This window comes from Cherax quadricarinatus, chromosome 13 (genome assembly GCF_038502225.1).
Source record: "Cherax quadricarinatus isolate ZL_2023a chromosome 13, ASM3850222v1, whole genome shotgun sequence".
Lineage (NCBI taxonomy): Eukaryota > Metazoa > Arthropoda > Malacostraca > Decapoda > Parastacidae > Cherax > Cherax quadricarinatus.
This window is the reverse complement of record NC_091304.1, coordinates 12154125-12160124: the sequence shown is the minus strand read 5'-3', so window position 1 is coordinate 12160124 and position 6000 is coordinate 12154125. Positions and strand designations below refer to the sequence as shown.

At 47.8% G+C, this 6000-nt stretch overlaps 1 protein-coding gene across 8 annotated transcripts in view; it reads left to right on the top strand.

Moving 5' to 3' along the window:
* Positions 1 to 6000, top strand: part of LOC128688654 (probable sodium/potassium/calcium exchanger CG1090) — a 272867-nt gene that overhangs the window by 91539 nt on the left and 175328 nt on the right. The window contains exon 2 of one of the 8 annotated variants that reach the window (XM_070084512.1): positions 4798 to 4903. The exons of the other annotated variants lie outside the window; for them this stretch is intronic. The gene's annotated coding sequence lies outside the window, so the exon portion shown is untranslated. The remainder of the gene's footprint in view (positions 1 to 4797; positions 4904 to 6000) is intronic. 8 annotated transcript variants of the gene reach the window in all.

Genomic DNA, 6000 nt, shown 5'->3' with positions numbered 1-6000 from the left:
AACCTACTGGAGTTTTATGACATGGTGACAGCAGTAAGACAAGAGAGAGAGGGGTGGGTGGATTGCATTTTCTTGGACTGCAAGAAGGCGTTTGACACAGTTCCACACAAGAGATTAGTGCAAAAACTGGAGGACCAAGTAGGGATAACAGGGAAGGCACTGCAATGGATCAGGGAATACTTGTCAGGAAGACAGCAGCGAGTCATTGTACGTGGCGAGGTGTCAGAGTGGGCACCTGTGACCAGCGGGGTCCCACAGGGGTCAGTCCTATGACCAGTGCTGTTTCTGGTATTTGTGAACGACAAGGCGGAAGGAATAGACTCCGAAGTGTCCCTGTTTGCAGATGACGTGAAGTTGATGAGAAGAATTCATTCGATCGAAGACCAGGCAGAACTACAAAAGGGATCTGGACAGGCTGCAGACCTGGTCCAGCAATTGGCTCCTGGAGTTCAACCCCACCAAGTGCAAAGTCATGAAGATTGGGGAAGGGCAAAGAATACCGCAGACGGAGTACAGTCTAGGGAGCCAGAGACTACAAACCTCTCTCAAGGAAAAAGATCTTGGGGCGAGTATAACACCAGGCACATCTCCTGAAGCGCACATCAACCAAATAACTGCCGCAGCATATGGGCGCCTAGCAAACCTCAGAACAGCATTCCGACATCTTAATAAGGAGTCGTTCAGGACCCTGTACACCGTGTACGTTAGGCCCATATTAGAGTATGCGGCACCAGTTTGGAACCCACACCTAGCCAAGCATGTAAAGAAACTAGAGAAAGTGCAAAGGTTTGCAACAAGACTAGTCCCAGGGTTAAGAGGTATGTCCTATGAGGAGAGGTTAAGGGAAATCAACCTGACGACACTGGAGGACAGGAGAGATAGGGGGGACATGATAACGACTTACAAAATACTGAGAGGAATTGACAAGGTGGACAAAGACAGGATGTTCCAGAGACTGGACACAGCAACACGGGGACACAGTTGGAAGCTGAAGACACAGATGAATCAAAGGGATGTTAGGAAGTATTTCTTCAGCCACAGAGTAGTCAGGAAGTGGAATAGTTTGGGAAGCGATGTAGTGGAGGCAGGATCCATACATAGCTTTAAGCAGAGGTACGATAAAGCTCATGGTTCAGGGAGAGTGACCTAGTAGCGACCAGTGAAGAGGCGGGGCCAGGAGCTTGGACTCGACCCCTGCAACCTCAACTAGGTGAGTACACACACACATACAGACACACACGCATCTGTACCCTAGACCAGTAACACACTCATACACACACCTGCACCCTGGACCAGTAACGCACTCTTACACGCACCTTCACCCTGGACCAGTAACGCACTCATACACGCACCTGCACCCTGGACCAGTAACGCACTCACACACCTGCACCCTGGACCAGTTACGCACTCATACACCTGCACTCTGGACCAGTAACGCACTCATACACACACCTGCACTCTGGACCAGTAACGCATATATACACCTGCACCCTGGACCAATAACGCACTCATACACACACCTGCACACTGGACCAGTAACACACTCGTACACGCACCTGCACCCTGGACCAGCAACGCACTTGTACACCTTCACCTTGGACCAGTAACGCACTCATACACACCTGCACTCTGGACCAGTAACGCACTCACACACCTGCACCCTGGACCAGTAACGCACTCATACACACACCTGCACCCTGGACCAGTAACTCACTCATACACACACCTGCACCCTGGACCAGTAACTCACTCATACACACACCTGCACCCTGGACCAGTAACTCACTCATACACACACCTGCACCCTGGACCAGTAACGCACTCATACACCTGCACCCTGGACCAGTAACGCACTCATACACGCACCTGCACCCTGGACCAGTAACGCACTCATACACTTTCCCCCTGGACCAGTAACGCACTCATACACGCACCTGCCATCTGGACCAGTAACGCACTCATACACCTGCACCCTGAACCAGTAACGCACTCATACACCTTCCCCCTGGACCAGTAACGCACTCATACACGCACCTGCACCCTGTACCAGTAACGCACTTATACACACACCTGCACCCTGGACCAGTAACGCACTCATACACACACCTGCCCCCTGGACCAGTAACGCACTCATACACACACCTGCACCCTGGACCAGTAACTCATACACACACCTGTACCCTGGACTAGTAACGCACTCATACACACACCTGCACCCTGGACCAGTAACGCACTCACGCACCTGCACCCTGGACCAGTAACGCACTCATACACACACCTGCACCCTGGACCAGTAACTCATACACACACCTGCCCCCTGGACCAGTAACGCACTCATACACACACCTGCACCCTGGACCAGTAACTCATACACACACCTGCACCCTGGACCAGTAACGCACTCATACACACACCTGCCCCCTGGACCAGTAACGCACTCATACACACACCTGCACCCTGGACCAGTAACTCATACACACACCTGTACCCTGGACTAGTAACGCACTCATACACACACCTGCACCCTGGACCAGTAACGCACTCACGCACCTGCACCCTGGACCAGTAACGCACTCATACACACACCTGCACCCTGGACCAGTAACTCATACACACACCTGCACCCTGGACCAGTAACGCACTCATACACACACCTGCACCCTGGACCAGTAACTCATACACACACCTGCACCCTGGACCAGTAACGCACTCACGCACCTGCACCCTGGACCAGTAACGCACTCATACACACACCTGCACCCTGGACCAGTAACTCATACACACACCTGCCCCCTGGACCAGTAACGCACTCATACACACACCTGCACCCTGGACCAGTAACTCATACACACACCTGCACCCTGGACCAGTAACGCATTCATACACTCGCCTGCACCCTGGACCAGTAACGCACTCATACGCACACCTGCACCCTGGACCAGTGATGCACTCACACACGTACCTGCACCCTGGACCAGTAACGCACTCATACACCTGCACCCTGGACCAGTAACGCACTCATACACCTGCACCCTGGACCAGTAACGCACTCATACACCTGCACCCTGGACCAGTAACGCACTCATACACACACCTGCACCCTGGACCAGTAACCCACTCATACACACACCTGCACCCTGGACCAGTAACTCACTCACACCTGCACCCTGAACCAGTAACGCACTCATGCACACATCTGCACCCTGGACCAGTAACGCACTCATACACACACCTGCACCGTGGACCAGTAACGCACTCATACGCCTGCACCCTGGACCAGTAACGCACTCATACGCCTGCACCCTGGACCAGTAACGCACTCACACGCACCTGCACCCTGGACCAGTAACGCACTCACACACGCACCTGCACCCTGGACCAGTAACGCACTCACACACGCACCTGCACCCTGGACCAGTAACGCACTCACACACGCACCTGCAGCCTGGCCACTATATCTTGATATTCACAAATCTCACATTTTTAAGACTATACGTATGTATGAGTCTCGCTGGGCTTCACTCAGCCCGAATCTGAATTGTGCCTTGAAAACGTTCCATTAGTGAACAAAAACTACAGAAATTGGAATAACAAAGCACATTGTTGTTTTTACTGTGGAGAAAGTTCAAAATAAGATGTATTATGCCTGGCCTGGCCTGCTGTGGCATGGTATGTGTTAATGTTACTTTGATACCTGTGTATCTCAAAAGTGGCACACCCCTGCATACCTATTTCTTTATGGTTTTGGGATCAGCTCCAAGGCCAGGTCTCAGGTTGGTTCTTAGACTGGTCTCGGACTGGTTCTCATGCTGGTCTCGGACTGGTTCTCAGGCTGGTTTCAGACGTTTCCTCAGACTGGTTCTCAGATGGGTTCTCAAGCTGATCTCAGACATACCATAAATATGAATAAGTGTATTTGGTCAGTTTCAAATGTTTCACTCTGCTTATAAAGTCGGGTATATAAAAAGTTGTGGTGTAATGTGTATGTCTTACAGCAGTGCTTGTTATCACGGGTATTGTATGGTGTACCGATCCTCCATCTCTGAGTGCTGGTGGTGTTGAGGTCAAGGCCGGGGGTGCTGGTGATTTGTATATATATATATATATATATATATAAATATATGAATATATATATATATATATATATATATATATATATATATATATATATAATATGTAGGTAGTAGGTTGGTAGACAGCAACCACCCAGGGAGGTACTACCGTCCTGCCAAGTGAGTGTAAAATGAAAGCCTGTAATTGTTTTACATGATGGTAGGATTGCTGGTGTCTTTTGTCTGTCTCATAAATATGCAAGATTACAGGTAAGTCTTGCTACTTCTACTTACACTTAGGTCACACTACACATACATGTACAAGCATATATATACACACCCCTCTGGGTTTTCTTCTATTTTCTTTCTAATTCTTGTTCTTGTTTATTTCCTCTTATCTCCATGGGGAAGTGGAACAGAATTCTTCCTCTGTAAGCCATGTGTGTCGTAAGAGGCGCCTAAAATGCCGGGAGCAAGGGGCTAGTAACCCCTTCTCCTGTATATATTACTAAATTTAAAAGGAGAAACTTCAGTTTTTTTCTTTTGGGCCACCCCACCTCAGTGGGATACGGCTGGTACGTTGAAAGAAGATATATATATATATATATATATATATATATATATATATATATATATATATATATATATATATATATATATATATATATATATACATATGCATATGCATACATCTAGCAATACTTAGCTGCATTATCGGTGCTGATTACCACCTCTGATCAACCAGGTTGTTGTGGATATGAGAATCAACAGCCAGGTTGAGCAAACAAGCAACAGAGGATCCTGGCCACAGGCCGGGCTGCGGGCGTAGGAAGACTTGCAACTACTCACAGGTATGTGGCATACCCGCATAACCTACCTTAACACTAGGGATACCTCGCTGACCTCGTCAAGGCAGACTAGGTATACTTCACTGACCTCATGAACCACCTTGACTCAGTGCACCAGTAGAGTTCCATGATGACTGGCGGTGCCTCAGTGATCTAAGAGGGAGCTGTGGGATGTTGGAGGATAGAGAAGCAACCTTTCAAAGAGGAAAAACCCCCTTACAATATTTCGACTCCTGTTTACTTTGTCAGATGCAGATAATTATGGTTTTCCTAACAAAAGTTTTTTTTATATCACCACGTGTCGGCTTGTATCACTGTCTGGCAGCAGTCAGTAACAGGCAGTATGTCACTGTTGCTAATGCTGTCAGATGGGTGACTGTTTAATAGTTTTAAACAGTGATTATGCGACTTAGGATTTTCTGAGTGTTGTCGGTGGATCTGTTTTCTGTTAGCTCGTCAGTATTTTTCATCGCCTTGATCTTATATTTAATTTATTGACGTTGTGGTGTGAAGTAAATTATTTTTTGTTTGATAGAAGACAGTGTAACCTAACGAAACCTAACCTAGCCTAAATAACGTAGAGAAATTCTGTGTGACGTATCTATGACGTATTTTTCGAGTCGATATTGTTTGTTACTCTACCATATGTTGCTGATGTTTTTATTATTATTATTATTATTATTATTATTATTGATAGGGGGAGCACTAAACCCCCAGGGATCATACATACTAGTAAATATAATTGATGGTATATAATAGTATCAGATCCGGTAAAGGTCCCCACGCTTCACTCTCTGGGTGTGAAACCCTGGAAAAAAGCCATACCACGGGCGGGGTTAGAACCCGCGATCAGAGATTCTCAGAACTCCAGACCGTCGCGTTAGCCACTGGGCCAGCTAACCACAATAAGATTCATCCAACTAGGTATATTTCTACACCATAGGAAGGTTAGCATAGGCACCACTGTGACCACAAATGCAAGTCATTACGATTTCGTGAGTCACATAAACCCTGGAAGTTTGAACCGCCGACTTTCGACGTGGGAGCAGAGACTACCTCGACCTGGCCAGGGCAGCTAGCACCCCTCCACTCTTAGCGCC